Source organism: Notamacropus eugenii, chromosome 3 (genome assembly GCF_028372415.1).
Source record: "Notamacropus eugenii isolate mMacEug1 chromosome 3, mMacEug1.pri_v2, whole genome shotgun sequence".
Taxonomy (NCBI): Eukaryota; Metazoa; Chordata; class Mammalia; order Diprotodontia; family Macropodidae; genus Notamacropus; species Notamacropus eugenii.
The window spans coordinates 167837667-167860257 of NC_092874.1; the positions used below are offsets into that span (position 1 = coordinate 167837667).

Sequence of the window (22591 nt, forward strand, 5' to 3'; positions counted from 1 at the left end):
ATAAAAGAGTCTGACACAACTGAAATGATTGGACAACAATAATAATTGCTATTATCATATAAAATCTTTGACCAGATCAGAAGGGTTAGGCTCCAAGAATCTTAGAGACTCAACTGGTAATCATACTTCTCTTTTAGAAGAAAGGCCTAATCTTTTACTTCTGATGTATGAATCTTGACTTGGGAGAGTTAGGAAGGAGGCAGAGAAGTCTGTTGGTGAACCTAGACTGCTGCCTCTTTTATCTCCTTCAGTTGCAGAAGGCTGGTCCTTTATTCTTTGCTATAGGAGCTGAGATTTATAAAGAAGAAGTCAGAGATCATACTGCATATTGAAACCTTTTCGTAGGAGGCAAGAGGTGAATCCAAGTATGAACTATTACCTGTGAAATAAAGCTTGACAGAAAGAATCTTAGAGTGGCAGCCTGGCATAGGAGAAACAAATCAGAATAGGAATATGCGGGCTTGGAACTGATTCCTAATTCTGCTCTTTATTATTTGTGTGGCCTTGCTCAAGTAACTTAAATATTGGACCTCCATTCCTCATTTTCATATAGTGATCCAATCAGAAAACCCAAATGGTTGTTGTCTATACACAAATGCACAAAGTATGGGTAAAGAAAAAAATGAACTAGAGATCCTAATGCAAAGAATAAAATTAGACCTTCATGCCTAATTGTGGTTGGATGAGATCCATAACCAGAAAATGACTGGAATAGCATACTTTATTTGAAAGGAATGGAATAGGAAAAAAGTAGAACATAGTAGATTGACTATTTAAAGATAATCATGTGAGGAAATTCAAGATCCAACAGGGGGGAATTATGATGAAAATTTGGGGTGACAGTCAGTGGAAGCAAAGAAAGGACTACTATTATAATGATACATACTTAGACAGAGAGATGTATATTTATTTTTTTAATTCTAATATATTTATTTTTAGTTTTCAACATTCACTTCCATAGGATTGTGAGTTCCAAATTTTCTCCCCATCTCTCCTCTCACCCAACCCCAAGACAGTTGTGATTACCACTTCCCCCAATATGCCCTCCCTTCTATCACATTCCTCCCTTTTCTTATCCCCTTCCCCTCTACTTTTCTGTAGGGCAAGATAGATTTCTGTATCCCATTGCCTGTATGTCTTATTTCCCAGTTGCATGTAAAAGTAATTTTTAACATTTGTTTTTAAAACTTTGAGTTCCAGCTTTTCTCCCCACCTCCTTCCCCTGTTTGCCTTCAGAAGGCAAACAATTCGATATAGGTTATACATGTGCAGTCATGCAAAACATGTCCATAAAAGTTAGGTTGTGAAAGACTAACTATATTTCCCTCCATCCTATCCTGTCCCCATCTATTCTATTTTCTCTTTTGACCCTGTCCCTCCTCAAAATTGTTTACTTATAACGATCCCCTCCCCCCATTTACCCTCCCTTCTATCATCCCCCTTCATCCCTTGTTCATCCCCTTACCCTCTACTTTCCTGTAGGGTATGATAGATTTTCTTACCAAATTGAGTGTGCATGTTATTCCCTCCTTAAGCTAAATCCCATGAGAGTAAATTCACTCTTTCTCTCTCACTTCTCCCCTCTTCCCCTCCATTGAAAAAGTTTTTTCTTGCCTCTTTTATGTGAGAGATCATTTATCCCCTTCTATTTCTCCCTTTCTCTTTCTCTCAGTATATTCCTCTCTCACACCTTAATTTTGTTTTTTAAGATATTATCTCTTCATATTCAACTCACCTTGTGCCCTTTGTCTATATATTTAATCCCTCCAACTGCCCAAATACTGAGAAAAGTCTCAAGAGTTACAAATATGATCTTTCCATGTAGGAATGTAAACAGTTAAACTTTAGTCAGTCCTTTATGATTTCTCTTTCCTGTTTACCTTTTCATGCTTCTCTTGATTCTTGTGTTTGAAAGTCAAATTTTATATTTCCCCTGGTCTTTTCATCAAGAATGCTTAAAAGTCCTCTATTTCATTGAATGACCATTTTCCCCCCTGAAGTATTATACTCAGTTTTGCTGCGTAGGTCATTCTTGGTTTTAATCCTAGCTCCTTCGACCTCTGGAATAACATATTCCAAGTCCTGCAATCCCTTAATATAGAAGCTGACAGATTTTGTGTTATCCTGATTGTGTTTCCACCGTACTCGAATTGTTTCTTTCTGGCTGCTTGCAGCATTTTCTCCTTGACTCAGGAGCTCTGGAATTTGGCTACAATATTCCTAGGAGTTTTCTTTTGGGGATCTCTTTGAGGAGGTTATTGGTGGATTCTTTTGATATCTATTTTACCCTCTGGTTCTAAAATTTCAGATAAGTTTTCCTTGACAATTTCTTGAAAGATGATGTCTAGGTTCTTTTTTTTTGGTCATGGCTTTCAGGTAGTCCAATAATTTTTAAATTGTCTCTCCTGGATCTGTTTTCCAGGTCAGCTGTTTTTCCAGTGAGATATTTCACATTGCTATTTTTTTATTGTTTTGGTTTTATTTTACAGTTTCTTGATTTTTCACAAAGTCATTAGTTTCCATCTGCTCCATTCTAATTTTTAAGCAATTATTTTCTTCATTGAGCTTTTGGACCTCCTTTTCCATTTGGCTATTTCTACTTTTTAAGGCATTCTTCTCTTCATTGGCTTTTTGGATCTTTTTTACCATTTGAGTTAATCTATTTTTAAGGTGTTATTTTCTTCATCATTTTTTGGGCCCCCTTTAGAAAACAGTTGACTTGTTTTTCATGATTTTCTTGTTTCACTCTTCTTTCTCTTCCCAATTTTTCCTCTACTTCTTTTACTTGATTTTCAAAATCCTTTTGAGTTATTCCATGGTCTGATACCAATTCATATTCTTCTTAGAGTCTTTGGATGTAGGAGCTTTGACTTTGTTGTCTCCTTCTGGTTGTATATTTTGATCTTCCTTGTCACCAAAGTAAGATTCTATAGTCTGATTTTTTTCCCTGTTTTTGCTCATTTCCCTAAGCAGTTACTTGACTTTTGAGCTCTTTGTCAAGTAGTTCTCTGCTTCCAGTGAAGGTGTGTGTGTGTGTATTCTTAGCCACTTGATTGTAGCCCCACAACCTGTGGGCCTAGAACTCTAGAAACAGCCCCTGTTGCTGCCCCTTCTGCTGCTGCTTTTGCTGTTGCTGTGGACTCCTCTGTCCCCATCCACTGCCCTGAGACTGGGGCTGAACCATTCTCTCTCACACAGGTCCCACAAGTTTTTTTCCACTGAATTTCCAATTTGTCCTCGCCATTTTGGGGTTGAAAAGTCTGGAAATTGCCACACGTACCAATGATTCAGTCCCCCCTGAGGCCTGCTTAAGTCCTGTCTGTGCTGGCATGGCCTACTCTGGACTGTGCTCTGCTCCCTTCCTGGTGCAATAGACACTTCCCGTCAATCCTCCAAGCTATCTTGGACTGGAGATTTGCTTCATTCTATCATTCTGTGGGTTCTGCAGTTCCAGAATTTGTTTAGAGTTGTTTTTTTACAGGTATTTGGCTGGGTTTGGGGAGAGTGCTCTACCAAGTCCCTGCTTTTACTCTACCATCTTCTGCTGTGAATATTTTTAAGGGTCTAATTGCATAGTATAATGAGCTCTCTATTCAGCAGTAAACTAAACTTTGTTCAACAAAGTAAAACATATTATTCATAGTAACATCCTTAAGCAAAACATATCATTTAATACATATATGTCTCTCACAACACTCAGTATGTCATATGGCATATAGCATTGCATCCCCAAAGTTAGGGGGCCCCAGACTAGGGTCTTCCCTAGCATGATGCATCCTTACGGGGTAGCAGAAAATGCCATGCCATACACTGCTACGTCACTGTAAGAACAATCTCCTTAATCAATACACATTGTCCAAGTAAAGTCCTCTCTCATCTTGACTCAAGGCTGACTTCCAAACCCCACTGCTGTTCCTCAATGGGCCAACTGCTCCCAGCTTTTGCCTGCATTCACACACAGGCAGCTCTCTGCTTCTGCCTGACAGCAGGCTCTAGGGGCTCCTGCCCACAGATTCTGTTTCTAGAAAAACAAAGCTTAACAGGGATATAACAATATTTATACACATTACCAGCACCATCATCTCAATTCACTTTACAGCTCTGAAAAGGGGCTTCAGCTAAGCCTCCTTTTCATGAGGGGATCTCCACTCTTGAGCTTGAAGCCTTCATAAAAACCAACAGATAGGGTTTCTGTCTGAGAAATTAACACAGTTCAACAGAGGAAGCAGCAACATCACAAGCATACTTTCTGTTAGGCCTCTTCACAAGCAAGTTCCCCTGGCCCACTCATTCTCACTTCTCTCTCTCCGCTCTGCTTCTCTCTCTACTCTCTTTTCTCTCTCCAAGCAATACAATGTATTTTTAAAAAATATTTACAGAACCAAAACATTTATTTAAACACCAGAAAGGCAAATCCATCATAGCAATAAAAAATCTATACACAATAGCAATGCAGCAGGCACCACCATCCCCAAGGTTTCTTACTGCTAGAGCCTTTCTGCAAATAAACACTCACAGCTTGCTGCCTGCTTCCTCTCTCTCCCTGGGCTTTAATTGCTGTGTTCCACTTCCTCTCAGCTCTGCTCCACCCTTTCTGTTCCACTAATTTGGCAAGCTCCTCCTACTCATGTGACTCAGGAGGTCATGTGGGCCTACTAATAGATGGGAAAGATCCTCCCATTATGCAAAAGTATTTTAGCAATACATCCACAGTAAACTGACTGTACTCCAATATTTCCTTCTAATACATTTGATTTCAGATATGGTTAACTTCAGTTTTCTGGTGTGATTGCTTGACTTATCATTCACCTATTTGAAAAGCATTCACTGGTAAATGGTAGGGAAGATTGGTTGAGAGAAGAACCTCCTTATGTCTCCTGCTTCATGTAAGCTCCTAAAGTCCTTAATACAAAGAACCTTGAACACATGTATTAGGATCAGTTGAAGTAACTGGAGATGTTTTGTCTAGAGAAGAGAAGATTTTTGAGCAGAGGAATAATATGAGCATCCTTATGCCTTAGGAAGATTATTTTGGCAACTGAATGGATGATGGATTGGAAAGAAATGAGACTTGAAAGTGGGAGACCAAGAAGGAAACTGCTGGAATAATGAGAGATAGTGAGGGCTTGACCAATGGTGGCATCTGTGTGTAGAGAGAAGGTAACAAATGCAAGAGATGTTATAGACGTAGAATTTACAAAACAACAACTGATTGGGTATGGTGGTTAAAGAAAAAGGAAAAGTGAAAGATGATTCAAGTATTGAAAGCTTGGATGATTTCAAGGATGGAGGTGCCCTTACAAAATACAGAAATCAATAGGAGGAGTAGGTGCTAAGATCATGAATTCCATTGTTGAACTTTAGGTATTATTGGAATACCCATCAGGAATTTGGTAAAATAGGAACAAAATTTGAGAGAGAGATTTGTCATTGTTGTTGTCATTCTTGTTGTTCAGTCTTTTCTGTTGTTTCTGATTCTTCATGACCCCATTTGAGGTTTTCTTGGCAAAGAGTGGTTTGTTATTTCCTTTTCCAGTTCATTTTATAGTTGTGGAACTGAGGTAGACAAAGTTAAATGACTTGCCCAAGGTCTCACAGATAGTAAGCATTTGAGGCCAGATTTGAACTCAGGAACATGAGTCTTCCTGACTCTAGATATCACAATTTATCCGCCATGCTACCTAGCTGCTCCTTGAGAGAGGAAAATTAGAGGCAATAGATTTGGGAGTCACTTGTCAAGAGGTGAAAATTGGAGCCATGGGAATAGATGTAATCTTCAGAGAGAGCAAGAAGGAAGAGGAGGAAGAGGAGGAGAATAAGGACCGTGATAGAGTTTAGAGGAATTGGCATGGTAAAAGGGCAGGAGATAGGTCACAATCTACCAATCAAGAAGCCAAGAAAGAAGGATTGTTGTTCTTGAGGGAACCAATGACATCAGGAGGGTGATCTTGATTTGCAAGTGAATTGGATTTAAGTGAGGCAGATCTGTGCAAAGTCACCAGCCTCATTTTCTCCTCTGGAGTCATTCGAGTCCACAGGCAAGACATTGGTCAAGACAACAGACCATGGCCCCAAATGCAGTGGGGAACCTGGCCTTTTTAAGCTAAAGTCCTTCCTAGTCCCAGTTTGTGTGAGACAACAGCTATGCAGTAGCTGAAATCTAGGTTAGAATTGAGCAAAATGATGGATGGCATGGTTTGTCTTCACAGGAGAATCAGTCTAGGAGAAACCCTCAGAGTTTCTGGCCAGAACAGATATCAAGCCTCCAGAAAGCACAAGGGTACTCAAACAATCTGCATAAAGGTCAAGTAAGACTAAAGGGAGCCATGTTCCTGTGAGGTCAAAAATATGAGAAAATGTAAGAGGAATTGGTATGTTTAATGGGGAGAATGGATTTTACATGAGGTTCTGGAACCCAAAGGCAGGCCTCGATGGGACAAGTTTCCTTTGGTGCTGTGAGACTAAGGTCAGGTTGAGGGAGACAAGTAGTGATGATGATATATGATGCTGGAATAGTAACAGTAGTAACAGCAGTAATACAGTCTTTCTGTTGGCTGTAGATGCTATACTTAGGAGAGCTGATAAAGATTTCTTGTACAACTGTAGCAAAAGGACCAGCAGATTCTTCTCTGAGCAGAAATCCAGCTGTTACATGTAGAAAGCTTTCTACCAAGCCAGGAACTTGGCTTTCCTTTTCCATTTTGGTGGTGCCAGTCTTGGGCTTGTACCAAAGTTAATCCAAGGTGGGACAAGAAAATGAGTATTGAGTTTGGTTTTTCTCTAGCTTAACACTGAGATTTTGTCCTAATTAAATATTTTACTTTTTCAAGAAACATTTACTCCCTGGTCTGTTAATATGTTGACAACTGTATTTAGCTGATTTAGAAGTTCCCAGTTGTTTTGGGTTGGGTTTGACTCAAGCCAATATTCTAACAGTTTATGTCCTGTATTGAAATGATATAAGACACTCATAAGTCATTCAACAGCTTATTGTTGAATGGAGTTTTACTTTGTCCTAGCAGTAGAAGAATGTCCAAAAAGATACCAAGTGAAGGTACCATGTTGATTCAGCTGAGCACAGTTTCCTGGTGTTTTCATGCTATCACACCATGGTCAGAAGCTTCAGAGAGAGGACTAGAGCTTCTCAGGGTGAACAGGAAACCAAGTCAATGACAAGGGTTGTCCCTGAGCAAATCAGGTCTCAGAAAATTTCATTACCTCTTAAGTAAAAGAAATAGTATAATCTAGAAGAAGATTTTAGGAAAATTGCCTATATAGTAGGGCCCTAGGACATATTACTTTCATCACATTTTTTTTTTAATTGGGTGGGGACTCAGTGAAGAAAGACAGGTAATTAACCAAATGAAGGAAATTGTATAACTGAAATATCCCTCCTGTAATTCTGAACTGTAATCCATGTGAATTGAGAACTAAGTGATATGTGGGTTATATTTTATGAGGGTTCATCCAGAATACAGAGAGTTTCTTGGGCACAAATTGTTTACCTTAATATCCTTGTGTTTATAAATCATACTGCTCAAGTTATATACTAGTGACCTAGGTAGAAGTTTTCAACATTACACTTTAATTTGACAGTAGTTTATTCATTTTAGACCCTGCTAGCAATATATACAATGTGATTCAAGGAACTGTTGTGTAATTTCTGTGTTAGAATGATTGAAGGTTGTGTCATTAGAGAACCAATGCCCAGTGCTAGGATTAAACAGTTGAAGGCTGTTAACTTTGAGGGTGCTGCTTGAATCTCAAAAGGGTTCCTTGGAGGACAAGGAAGAAATTACCTCTCAGATCTGTGGATAGAGGAAGAGATTATGACCAAACAAGGCCTAGAGAGGATCATAGAGAATAAAATGGACAATTTTGAATACATAAAATTAAAAAGTTTTTGCACAAAACCAGTGCAGTCAAAATTAGAAGGAAAACAGCTAACAGAGGAAAAAAAATCTTTGCAGCAAGCTTCTCTTATAAAGACCTCCAAGCTTTAAAGAAGTGATTCAAGTTTATAAGACTGAGAGACATTACCCAATAAATAAATAGTTAAAGGCTATGAACAATTTTCAAAGGAAGAAATCCAAGCTATCAACAATCATATGAAAAAATACTCCAGATCACAAATTATTAGCAAAATGCAAAATAAAGAAATTCAGAAGTTTTACCATATACTCAGTAGATTAGATTAGCAAAGTTGGAAAAGAAAGAAAGTAAAAAGTGTTGGAAGGGCTTTGGAAAAACAGGTATGTTAATGCAGTGTTATTTGAACAATGAATTGATCTAGTCACCTTGGAAATCAATTTGGAACTATAACTAAAAAGTTACTCTATTGAATAGCTGCTACTAGACCTATACTTCATAGTGATTGAAGAAAGAGCTGAAGGACCTATATGTACACAAATATTTATAGTAGTTCTTTAGTGAGAAAGAACTGGAAACCAAGAGGATGACCATCAGAATAAAATGTGCCATATGAGTGTAATGGAATTCTGTTGTGCTATAAAAAATGGCATAGGGACTATTTGAGAGTGACCTGAGAAGACTTACGTGAATTGAAGCAAAATAAAGCACACAGAACCAGGGGAAAGAATAATTTATACAATGACAACAACATTGTAAAGCCAAACAATTTTGAAAATCTTAATAATTCTGATCAATGCAATGACCAACCACAATCCCCAAAGACCCGTAATAAGGAATGCTAAGCAATTCCTGATAGAAAGGTGATAAATGTGCAAACTAAGAAACATTTTAGGACATAGGCAATGCAAGATATTTTCTTTCTTCACTTTGCATATTTGTCACAAGGTTTGATTTTGTTTTTTCCTCTAATGGAGGAGGGGAGATTAAAGAGAAAATAAATATTCATTAAAATAAAATAAAAGTTTTAAAAAACTGTCACTATTGATTAGCAGTTCAATAACAAGTTTAAACCTCTCACAATGGGAGCAGAATGGATTGTGAGTAATGTAAAAGTCCTTGTGTGGGAAGAGACCCAAAGCCAACAGTGGCACAAACTGGTCCCAGGGATCATCCTGTCAGCCAACCAATACAAAGCAGCTGTAAAGGGAGTTAGTATGGAAAGTTATAGCTACACATTAAGATACAAACTAGCTACCCCACACGTGGAGGATGAATTTGTCTCCTGGCTTGGGTCTAGTGCTTGAGGTCCTTCTCCTAGAGGGGTTTCTAGCACCTACGTGCCTGGTGTCTGAGTAGTCTTTGATAACAGAAATCTTAACACTTGTTTTCCTCAGATTCTCCAGTAAGGCTAGGTGAAGTAGCTACTTCTTTTCTTGTTAATATTAGGTTCTGGAGCAGATAAGAACCCACCTAGGTTTAGTTCCTGAGAAAGCCAAGGACTGGAATTCCACCCTGCAGAGTTTCTGGGAAAGTAGTTCTTAGATTGTAAACTCCTCCAGGGTATGCTGGATGCACTGAAGGAACCCTTTTCATCAGTAGGCATGTATGTGAGTCACCTTTGCAAATTTATAAATTTCTGTATGTGCCCAAACTAAAAAAGTTGAGACACAGTGATCATCCCTCTTCTTCGTGTCAAACTGTGAGAACCTTGAACCAGTCAGCACATTTTGATCCTAGTTCGTTTATTGCAGGTGGTCTGGTTACATGCTTTCACAGAATTTCTTATGCATTCTTTCCTTTCACTTTATCAATTTGCAGGAGATGGTATGAAGTTGCCTGAATAGCAACATTTTTCTTTTCTCACATGGTTTGGGTTCATAAATAAGGACAAAAATCTTTGTGCTAAGTTACCTGACATTCTAAGTCCTAGCAATTCACAGGTTCAAAAAATTCTAACCAAACTCATATGTAAATACCCAACAGGATGCCTTTCCTCAAGCCCTTCTACGCTGGGGTTGAGGGGATTGCCTTTAAATCTGCCTCTGGAGCAGAAACAGGTAGAATGCCAAATATATATAAGCATGCGTTTTAGTAGCATAGATAAAAGATTTGTTCATTTTTGAAGCATCTCAGTATCTTTTGTGTAAAACCAGAGTTGGAGAATTGGGAATCTGATTCTCCTTTATATTACCTGATGATTCCTATAAATGTAATCACATGATAAATTCCTCCTTGAGCTTAGTTTAAGGAAAGAGTTTGTCTATGCAGGACAAATGGGTATGCTTTCTTTTGTCAGACAATGCTATGCAATCCAAAATGTTTCCTTTTTTTCTTTAGCTGCCAGGAAACTTAAGACAAATTCCATGCCCAACAGTAGTAATTAACTCATCTCAAGTGCTTGGTAGCATCTACTTACGCCCTGTGCTCCTCTGTTTTTGTCCTTAATTGCCCTATTGTACATTATTTTTAATTTTCTAAGCTGTCTCAAATCCTTTTGGAAATAGGCAGGGTATAAATAATTTTTTTTAAATGTGTATGCATGTGCCCACAATTCTTTTCTGTAGACTAGTCAACTGCACTGTAACACCATCTGTTTTCATTCATTTAATTAGTGTAGTATAAGAGAGGAGGTTCTCCCTATGATGCCTTTTTTTTCTTTTGCCTGACCTTAATGAAAACTGCCATTCAGAAAAAAAGTTTCTGCCAAAAATTGGTCTTCTCTTCTTAGCCTCCTAGGAAACCCGGGATCTGTACAGTTTTTCATTAAGCTCTGGCCCCAGTGAGAGTGCCATTTTAATTCTATTGAAAATGACATCATCAGCATAGTAGATTTTCTTTCTCTAGCATGTATTTTTACCTGCCAAGCAGTGCTTTGCAAGAGCCATACATAGTGAACAGTTGAGGGAGAGGACCCGGGGGGGGTGGGGGGGGGGAAAATCTCAAAATTAAAATGTAGATTTCTAAAAAGAAAAACAGGAAATGAGTTTCATTTCTGGGCAGATCACTGAGCTGAGTAAAGAGCTTTTTCCTCCTTGTGTCCTATTAGATCAGTTCAAAATCTACTAAGAACCAAGATTAGGGAAAGGAGCATTAAAGGGGAATTGTTGTGGTATATGGAGGTAAATACTACTGAGCATATCCAAGGAGTTTGAAAAGGCCTGTTAACTCTGGAAAGGTTATAATCACAGAATCTCAAATTTGGAGGACTTCCAAATTATTCTCTGCATCTTTGCCAACTAGTGGTCATCCTGCTTCTACTCAAAGAGGTCTGGGGAAGAAGATCTACTGCCTTCTAAGACAGTCCAGTCCACTTTTAAGTAATTCTACTACTAGGTCTTCCTTATATGAAGCCTAAAAATGTCTTTCTTATCTTCCACCTACTTAATCATAGTTCTATGCTCTTTGACCAAGTGGAACCAAGCTAGCCTCTATAAAATGAGTTGTATGTACTCCATTCGGTTAAACTTTTAAGGCAGCTGTTTGTGTTTTTCTTGGATGTTTCTCCTTTCAAGTAAAATTGCATCACCAGTATTTTTTCCCTGGTATATTTCCTCTTCCCTAACTCCCACCAAATCCAGGTGGTAGAAGTGAACATTTTCTCTTCCACATGATGGTGCTTTAATATTCATTGAGTACCCACCATGCAGAGGTGCTACATAGACACTCTACACATAACTTGAGGTCTAAGCAAATCACAGATGATTAGATAGGAAGATCTAGGCTTAAGCCTCCCCTAAGTCTCACTCTTTCTTTATTTATTGATGGACATTCAAGGATTTGATAGGCACTCCTAATAATATATCTCTTGGTCCTAAAGATTTGACTCTTTTCCAAGTCTTTTGAACCATGTAGGCAACATTGTCTGTAAACACCAGTTCCCCTTAAAAATCACTACTCTTTGTGTTCTGGAAGCATCATATGACTTATCGAATATTACATACTACCTGCTTAATTTCCACAGGCATCAAATAGCAACTTATTAATATTAACCACAGAATCACAGAATTTCAGAGCAGTTCATCTATTCCAGGGCTTCTTAAACTTTTTCCACTTATGACTTCTTTTCTGTTTGTTGGCATGACCTGAGGGCATCGGGGTGTGAAGTGTCCATACTTTGTGTTCAGAACCAAGGCTGCAGTGAAGTTGCATGATGGAACACAGGCAGGCAAGTGTTGCCAGAAACACCTCAGATTCATTATGTTTGATTTTTAATTAATTTTTGGTCATTGCACATTCAGAAACCTTTTATTGTTGCCAGATTTTTTTGTGGCCCCCATTTGGGGTCACAACCTGAAGTTTAAGAAGTGCATTTTACAGATGAGGACACTGAGAGTCAGATAGCTATAGTGACTTGCCCCAAATCACCCAGAACTTGTGACTCCAAGACTAGTGCTTAACTATGGAAAATGCTATAATAAAACTAGTACCTAAGACCTGGGCAATAGGATGAGATACCATTAATATATTTAATATTAATATTAATACCAGGACAACAGGATGAGATACCATTTCATTCACCTGCGGCCTCCTGGTAAAGACAATTCACTTCCCAGTACTTGAATAGTTTTTTCCTAAAGAGTAATTTACTTCCAAACTCACTGTAAGAAAAAGTCTGATCTTAAGAGACGGAGCAGGCCACCCAGGCTTTCTTTCTGTGCGCAATTAAGATGGTTACCTCTCCACCAGCAGAGAATGACTAGGGTGAAAAACAAGCTACAGAATTCCTAGAACCATACCATATCTCCATTAAAAAACAACAACAATATTGATTAACTCCTTACTCTATGCCAGATGCTCTAGTAAGAATATATGAAAGTATATATTTACAAACCGCTAGGCCTCCCCACCTGGCACTGTGAAACCTAGGACTAATTTTTTTTTTATTGTTTTCCCTTACCAAGGTATAGAGATCTCTCATTAATGCAAAGTCCCTACAGACAGAGCAACCCTGGATGGGCAGACCATATAACATTCTCCTGAGCAGACTGATATATGTCTAGGTTACTATGTTAATCAGAAGTCAGTCCCTAATGAACATCTGCCTACCCTTTTCTATTCCCAAGTGTGGATAAGGGGTAAAGCAGGCTTTTTTTCCTCTGAATGACAAAAACATTTTGCATTTCTTGGAGGAGTAATCATTATATATGTCTGTCAAAGCTTTCCCAGTGGGCATTATTCAGATTAAAATCACCCTCCTGGTTCCCTGAAAGCTGAATCTAGATTGTACCTTAGTAAAACAAGGGAAGCAAGAGTTTAGAAAAGAGAGAGAGTGGGAGGAAGGGAAATAGAGAAGCATTAAAAATGGAAACCAGTCTAAATCTCATCCCTCTGGTTTTTCATACTTCAGTGGCAAAGCTAGGCTTTAAGACAGATGCAGTATTTGGATGATGGGCATCCATGGTTCAAAAGAAATGATCTTTTACCCTACTTTGAATATTTAGACTCGTCAAGGAGCACTTGCCTTCAGTTATATGATAGGAGAAATTAAGGGGAACCCAAATTTGGGTCAGATGTAATGACCTTGAATTTCTCATCTCAAGTGTGACATTTCTTCCAGAATACTAATAGTTTGTGTTTATCATACAGGTCTAGAATTGTGCATATATGTATGTATATGTACACACACCCATACACATACACGCACATACAAACACACAGAGGTTAGTTTGAAACCAAGCTGTTTTCCTTCAGTTATCAATATAGTGACATTACTGAAAAAACTGGGAACAACAAAAATTTATATAGTAAAAAGTTACTATCTTACTTTGCTGTTCAGTCATTTTTTAGTCATGTCTGACTCTTCTTGATCCCTAGTTGGGGTTTTATTGGCAAAAGTATTGGAGTGCTTTGCCATTTCCTTCTCTAGCTGATTTTACAACTGAGGAAACGGAGGCAAACAGGATTAAATGACTTTCCAGGGTCGTGCAACTAATAAGTGTCTGATGTAAGATGTAAGATCAGTCTTCCTTACTCCAGGCCCAGCACTCTATTCACTTCATCACCTAGCTGCCCTTTACTATTTTACTACTTATGTGATTTGGGGCATGTCACACTTTGCTGTTCTAATTCTGGACTTCAGTTCCCTCAAATTAAAATCGAGGAGATTGAATTGAATAATTTCTAAGCCTCTTTCCTTAGATCTAATTCTTATTTTTCTATGATTCTCTGAATGGAATTCAGAAGTCACCACTGCCTTCCCCCAGCCTTCCTAAAGTTCCTCTCTCTAGTCTATATTCCACTTCTCCTACTTGGAGCAGTGTAATAATTGCTAACTCCACCTCACTCTTTCTTTAGAGTTTCTAGAAATAGATAATTTTTTCAGACTTTAAATAAAGTGTATTGGAGTTACAATAAAAGACAACCTCTAACCACTCCTTGCCACTTGGGACAGAAAATTCATGTCAGCCTGTTTGGCCCCTGAGATAACTGTTTTTTGTTGGTTTGTTTAATTTCCAAAATGGCAGTCCATCTCACTATGAATTTGTTTTCAATCCTTTTAACTAGGGATAAAGGATAAAGCTTGTAACCACTGATGGATTCAGGTGCATCTTGGTTAGAACTGTCCCCAGGGAGCTGTAACCACACTGTAAGAAATGTGCTGCCCTCCTTGCCCCATGTTAAGTATATTTCTGACAATGTGGTTATATCATTTCTTCTTGGTCCATTCCTCTGTATAAAAAGAGCAGACTGAGTTGCCATAACGAAACTGCAGAGACCTTAATTTCAGGATCACATACCCCCATCAAGGATGCTGGGTGGCCAAGAAGGACTCATTGTTTTTTGCTTATATCTCCCTGAAATATAAACAAGTGCAAATTCCTACTGTGGCCTGATGATTACTTCAGTTATTGGTATGTTAAGAATTCTAGAAACCCAACTCTTTGCCTTATTTTCTGCAATATAACAAAAGAAAGGGGGGGGGGGGGCATAGAAACAGGAAGAAAATCTGGTCTCAACCAATTAGGAAGAATAGAAAGTGCAAAGGAAAAGGGGAAAGGGCTAAGGGCTAAGGCCCACTTTGGCCAGATAGCATGATCTCATGCCCTTCACTTAATCACATGATTCCCCTCCCCAGAAATGATGAACAGCCAATGAGCATTTGCTCTGCTTATTACAGAAGCCCCTAGGGTGATGGTGGGTAACAGGCCAGACTCCCAGCTGCTCCCAGGAATCACAATAGTCCACACTGGTTTCAAAGGAAAAGTGAGCTCAGACATCATTTATTCAAAACAATTTGTATCTCCTCCTTTCTCTTCCATTCATCCCAGGGTTTAATAAAGGAAAACCTTTTGGGGAGCAAAGAGATGCGCTGCTTTGGAACCCATATTAATATCCAGTGCTGGATTGGTGCTTCTGAGACCTCCAGTCGTAGTCAAAAGCACCCAGTCTGTGGCTCTTTCCAGAGGGCAGACACTCACCTGCCCAGTCCAGGGATGTGCCAGATGTTGGAAAATGCATAGCCTAGAAATCTCAAGTTGTAAAATAGCTACACAGACAATGTCTTGTCATCCTTCTGTGTGTCAGTGTGTCTGTGTCTTGGTAAAACGAGAACTAAGCGGATGTGTGTATATGTGTATACATACATATATACGCACACACGCATTCTTGATGATAAGGATTCAGTGAATTGTTAGTGGAACACAGCTGTAATTCATTTCCAACCACAGATGGAAGTTGTTTGATTTTTTTAATGAATTCAGGAGTTGGAATGTCCTTGCTTTAGAAACTGTGAGAAAGGCCGAAGGGCAGGAGGACTGGCTTGGGAGTCAGGGACCCAGAGTTCTAATTCCCACTGTGGTTGTTCTCCCAGCAAAAGGCTTCTTCACCTCCCCTAGCTATGGCTTAGATTTCTGGACTGGATAGGAAATGAGCTTGATAAACAAAACAAATTGCAAATAGGGGGCTTTGAAATGCAAACTAATTTTCTTCCTTTCATTCACAGATATTCAGTTCTTATAAGGAAGGGCATGGCTTCTTAGAATAGGGTGGTGATAGTCCTACTATGTGCTCTGCCTAGGGTGGACTTTAACTGGGGTGTTGTGTTCAGTTCTAAGGCCCACGACTTAAGAGGGATTGGAGAAGCTAAGAAGTGTCCAGAAGGACCTCAAATCCATATGACATGACAGTTGGTTGAAGAAACTGGGAATATTTAGTTTGTAAAAAAAAAAAAAAAAAAAAAAGACTGGGGATAAAAAGGAAAATGGCAGCCTTCACATATTTGCAGGAGGTATTAGATTTGTTTCTGTGGCCACAGAAGACAGGAACAGGAACAACTGGTAAAAGCTGCAAAAAGGCACATTAAGGAAGAAAGTGAAAGCAAAAACAGGTAAAATACATGAGTGATGAGCTATCCAAACCTGGAACGTGCTGCCTCTGTAAGTGGCTGGGCCCCCTTCTTGGAGGATCCCCTACACGTCCGCTGGTTGGCTATATTCTAGTGAGACTCCCTTTCTGCTAGATGTTGACGAGCACAGATGTCCCTACCAACTCTCAGATTCTGTGATTCTTTATAGGTAAGAAGCACTGATATGGGCATTATGGAAGAACAAAAAAGCCTTAGAAACTACCCTCAGAGAACTTCACTCAATCAATAAGCATTTATTAAACACCTACTATATGCAAAGCACTGTGCTAAGAACTGGGGACTTAAAGAAAGGCCAAAGTCCCTGCTCCCAAGGAGTTCACAACTTAATGGAGAAAACATGCAAACCAATAAGTATAAACTAGCTAAATACAGGATAAGTAGGAAATACCAGAGGGCAAGTACCCTCTAATTGGAGAGCTTGTCCTTTTAGGAGAGAGCAAACACTTAGGGTAGTTCTATATGACCTGAAGCCTATTTAGGTCAGTGAGGGTGTGGCACCTACCTGAATGTTGAAGGTAGAGGATTTCTGGTTAACCAGCCCAAATTCATTCTTTTACTAGGGAGTCCAAACCACATGGTAGGGTTATGCGTGTGGAGGACTGTAAAGCTCCCTGAAGGAGGGTAGACTTTACAAGAAAGGGAAAAGATAATTGCCATGACTATTTGTGGGCCACTGTCACTTCTTGTTTTGTGTGAATTCTTTCTATGGGCTACAATAAAGGTTGTCCAGTACCTGAAATGTGTATTGTGACCTGGATGTTCACCCAGGAGCTAAATGTCCTGTCATAGATATTTGTAAAGACCTGGACATACGCTATATTGGCAAGTTCCCTCGGGAAAACGGCAAAACAAGCCACAGTGATTTTTTTTAACCCTCAGGATTGCACTCACGCTGCATTAAAGCCAGAATTGTAGAGCATTAGGTCACCGAATACAAATGACTCAGACAGTTCTTCACTTTGCATCATTAATATATGTCTTTCTGTGATTCTATTCATCATTTCTTAAAGCACAGGAACCTGCCATTTCATTCATATGTCACAGTTTCTCTTGCCTTAAGTATCATAGGTCATATTGTCATAGATACAAGGGATGTTGAGTTTTCTAGCCCAACACCCTAATTGTATAAATGAGGCCCAGAGAGGAATGATTTACCCAAAGACATCTAGGTAACAGAGCTCGGGTATGACCTAGGTCCTCCTACTCCAAATCCAGTGTATTTTGTTTTTCTTCTGTACTATTCAGATGGAGAAAAGAGATCTTTGTGGGCCGGGGTGATCAAGGAAGGCTTTGGAGAAGAGATGGAAATAAAGTTGGGCTTTGATAGAAAAGAAAAAGAATAATAAATAAAGGAAGAAGGGGGAGATAAGCATAGTATCTTCAGAAGTAATAAAGAAACCACTCTGACCAAGCACAGTTTTATGTGTGTATAATAGTAATGATAAAAATAATAACTAGCATTTATGTAGCACTTGAAAGTTTGCAAGGTTCTGTGTGTGTGCATGTGTGTGTGTATGTCATCTCATTTGATCCTTACAACTCTGTGAAGTAGATTCTCTTATTAACATGATTTTACAAAAGAGGAAACTAAGGCTGAAAAATGTAAATGACTAGTCCAGGGTCACATAGTCACTGCCTAAGGCAAGATTTGAACTATTTTGAAGATCAACGGATGATAAAACTGGGCCACTGGGTCTGGGTTAAAATTTCTCCTCTACTATCTACCACCTAAGGGGCATGAGGCAAGTCACTTCACCTCCTGGGCCTTCATTCCCTTAAAAATGAGGGGATTGAACTATATGATCTCTAAAGTTCCTGCTAGTTCTCAATCTGAATATCTGTCAGAGAAAGTGGAATTGGATGCATTAGAGGTTAGAGATATGAGTTAGTGCCAAATAGCTGTGGTTGCTGCTTCCGGCTTTTTCCCTGCACATCCCTGCCAGCCAGGTTCTTGGCTGAGAAGTTTTTTGCATTATGGAGACTCTTTGTTAGACTCATCGAACCTCTCCATGCTGAGATTATGAGGGAGTTTCCTTAAAAAGAGCTATTTTTAAGGGGAAGATTTATAAGAAGAGTGAGTTTGGCAAATTCAGGAGGAAAATTATTTTCAAGTCTAGAAAGCTCTGAAAAAGGCTCAGAGAAGAGAAGAGGTGTGGAGTGGACAAAGAAGGATATAGACTAAGGCAGAAAGAACTGGGCTAAATGATCTAAACAGGCTAGCTGTCAACCTAAAGTCACACAGTGACCCATCTTGCTCTGGGTCTTCATCCCTGTTCCCTGCCCCAGTATGTCCTGTGAGGTATAATTGTCCATGAGGTTGTTATCTCTCTAGGACAGGATCTCATTGCTGGCCTGGCTCCTGGCCTGATCCCTACAAAGCTGCATGCTTGTTTACAGTTCAACGTAAGTGGCAAATTATAATCATCAGGATTCTATAAACATCCTCTCCAAGTATTCTAAGAGTATTGTGCTTTGTGCTTAGTCTGCAACTTTCTCTGAACAAGTTTAAAGAACTTTAGAAACAATGTAATTCAATAATCACCGCCACCTCTTGGTGATCCAAATGGTATATTATTTTAATTTGGAAGGTAGGAAGTTAAGGGACTGAAAACTTAAGCAACTCACTCTCATGATGCAGAGAATTAGAAATGGCAACTTTCTCAACTTCTCATCTAAGGCTCTAAAATTGGGATTTTAGAGAATGAGGTCCTACTTTGTAGAGATCCTGAGTCAATCTCTCTTCTCACTCTTGTTTCTCTGTCTCTCTCTGTCTCTGTGTTTCTTACCGTCTCCTTGTGTGTCTCTCTCTCTTTCTCCTTTCATTTTCCCCATCTATGGGTTGGAAATGATAAGTCTAGGTTTCTCCTCATCAAGCTTATAGTGGTGAGGCAGATAGTATAAAAATTTGTACTGGGTTTAGAACCAAAGGACCTGGGTACAAATCCCACCCTGTCATTTACTTTCTGTGTGGTCTTAGGCAAGTCACTTATAAAATTGTGTAAAATAAAGGGATTGGATTTGATGATTTTGAGGTCCTTCCAGGTCTAAATCTATGAAACTATGAAGCTAAGGAAATAGACAGTTTAATTAGAGAATTATTTGCCATATAGATATAGCAATAATTTAGAAGGCAAGAAGCCAACAGGACTGAAATTTCATTTAAGTAACTTTTACTATAATATAGAGAATTAGAAATTCAGTTCTCCTGACTCCTTGAGCTTTTTATGCTATTTGTTCTTTTTTTCTCCTATGCAATGAAATAAATGTTGGCCTTTATTTCATGTGTTACTGTGCTTTAACTAACTGTGACTTTGGGATGATAATACTTTTATTCAAATGATTATGTCTTGGCCCAAGACATTTTGGGAATTTAGTTCACAGCCAACTTATGATTCATACTAGAAAAGTGTCTTATTACTTAAAGTCACACTTAAAAAAAATTTTTTTTTTTGAGGCTAAGTCACCCTGTATTACCCAGGTTAGAAGTACAGCAGTCCATTTATGGGCTTAGAACCACCATTGATTAGCAAAGAAGCTCTAATCTGCTTGATTTTTGACCTGGACCAGTTGGCCCTTCCTTAGACAACCTGAATGGGGAGGGAGGCACAGTCATCATACTGGTATTGACTTATTGTGGATACCTGATTGGCTTTAACCCTGGCTGTACTTTAGTGCTCCTGAGTTCAGGAGATCCACTAACTTTAGCCTCCCATAGTAGACTACAAGCATGTAGTCTATGTAACTATCTACCCCTTATTTATTTATTTATTTATACCAAAACTAGGTTGTCCATATTGGTCATCCACCTTTTTCACCACATTTGTTGTTGTCTAGTCATATCCTACCCTTTGTGACCCCATTTGAGGTTGTCTTGGCAAAGATACTGGAGTGGTTTTCTATTTCCTTGTCCAGCTCATGGTACAGATGAGGAAACTGAGGCAAACTGGGTTAAATAACTTACTCGAGGTCACACAGCTAATAAGGGTCTGAGATCCGATTTGAACTCAGGTCCTCCTGACTCCATGCCAGGCACTCTATCCATTATACCACTTACCTGCCCCCCTTTATATCATCCTTGTCACCAAATGACTTTTAGATATTTCCAAAAATCTAATCCATCCTCAAAGAACAAGTAGCTGTCATCACAGAAGATATTCATTCATTCATTTATTCATCCATTCAGCAAACATGTATTTTGTGGTTACATGAGCAAGACCACCTGAAGTCTCATTTTGGTAACTAGATTCTCAAAGTCTATGGCAGTGGAACACTAACCCTGGCAGATTTGTCCAGGTTGGAAAGGACACAGTATTGGTTCCAGCAGCAAATTGTCTGTCATTCAAAGACCACACTAGCTAAGTTCAGAAAGAGTTCATTTCCAGGTTGTCCACAGGGGAGTGAGTTTTTTGGTTTTTTTTTTTTTACATGAGACCTCAAAACCATTCATTGCAGTTGTTCTTATCTTGGGAACATTGAATTGTTTTAAATATATTTTGATAACTGTATTTTAGTCTAAGTGGCTTCCTTTCCAATCCTATGTATTTGATTTTATTCACTGAAAACACTTTCCAAAAACTCCATTGCCTTCACCAGACTGCCAAAGGGGTGACCCAAAAAGATTAAGAAACTCTAATCTATTGAGTTATGGAGGAAATGCAATCTGTTTTGGAATCAGAAGGGAGTCATTGGAAGATTATCTATGACAAAGTAGTGATACTTGATATAAACACAAGGGATAGGTATTTGGAGGATACAAAGATAAATAAGACTGGTGTCCTGCTTCCCCTAAGATTTACAATTTAGTAGAGGAGATAATAAGTGAACAAATGATAAGCTAATGGCTATTAAGAAAAAAACCAAGTCAAACAAAGTACTTTAGAATTTCAGAGAAGAGAGAAATCTCTTCCATGGGAGGGTATCAGAGGAGGCTTCAAGTGAGAGACAGCTAACTGAGCAGGACCTTGAAATGTTGCAGGCAAGAGCATGAGCAAAGTCATGGAGGCAGAAAAGTAGGATGTTTCCGGTAAATGTCCAGGGAATCCAGTTTGCCATGTGTATCTTGTGAGTGAATAAAGAATACTTGTGCATTAAGTCTGGAGACATGAATTCTTGATGACTTTAATGCTTTGTAATAGAGTTTGGACTTTATTCTATAGGTAGTAGGAGACTTTGCAGATTTGTTTTAGTATGGGAGTTACACAATCAGGGTTAAAATTTGGGAAGATCACTGACAACAGTATACTAAGGATTAGAGTGGGTGAGACTGAAAGCAAGTACACTTACTTAATTGAAAATGAATGACAGCCTGGCTTGTGGTGGCAGCAAGGAAAAGAAAGGAATGGTAGGATTAAAGAGATACTAAAATACTAAGAATGTCTCCAACAGTGTGATGAATGAATGAATGAATGAATGAATGAAAGAATCAAATATTGATTAAGCATCTGCTATATATAAGGAACTGTGCTCAATACTGAAATTACAGATGCAAAAGCTAGACAGTCTGTGTCCTCAAGGAGCTAAGTCTATCATCAGAGACAAAATGGTCATAGACAAGCAAATATTGGGTATATGCAAAATAAATAAAGATAATTTGGAGGGGAGAGAAGATAAAAACTTAACAAATTAAGAAAGACTTCTTGATGGAGGTGGCACCTGAACAGAATTGTAAAAGAATCTAATGATTTCATGAGGAAGAGGCAAGAAGGGAGAGTGTTTCCGGCATGGGGGACACCCTGCACAAGGGTAAAGTGGTAGGAAACTATTGAAGTTTCTTGAGTAGTGGAGCAATAAAGTCAGACCTTTGCTTCAGAACCATCACTTTGGCAGCTGTAGGTAAATGTGGGAGAGGGAAGATTGGATACAAGAAGACCCATTGAGAGCCTTTGGCAGTAGTCGAGGTGAAAAATGGTAAGAGCCTAACCTAGAACAGTGGCCATATGAGTGGAAAGGAGATGATAACAGACATGTCAAGAGGGTGGAATTGACAAAATTTGGCAATTTATTATGTATGAGGGGTGATGAATAAGAAAGTGTCTAAGATGACTCTTAGGTTGCATACTTGGTTGACTGGAAGAATGGCGGTGCCATGGACAAAAGTAGAGAAATTAGGGAAAAAGTGAATGGGAGGAGAAAATATATGAGTTTTGTTTCAAGCATGTTGATTTTAACACAATTCTGAGGCATCTGGGAAGCAATATAGGGCTAGAGCTCAGAAGAGAGATGAGGGTTAGATATGTAGATTTGGGGGTCATTTGCATAAAGATGGTAATTGAACTCATAGGAAACAACGTGATTACTAAGAAAGGTAATGTAGAAAGAGAGAGAAGAGGACCCAGACTATGTAGCCCCCAAATG

At 38.9% G+C, this 22591-nt stretch overlaps 1 protein-coding gene across 7 annotated transcripts in view; it reads left to right on the plus strand.

The window, feature by feature from the left end:
- Nucleotides 1-22591, plus strand: part of FRMD4A (FERM domain containing 4A) — a 547164-nt gene that overhangs the window by 327365 nt on the left and 197208 nt on the right. The window lies entirely within an intron of this gene.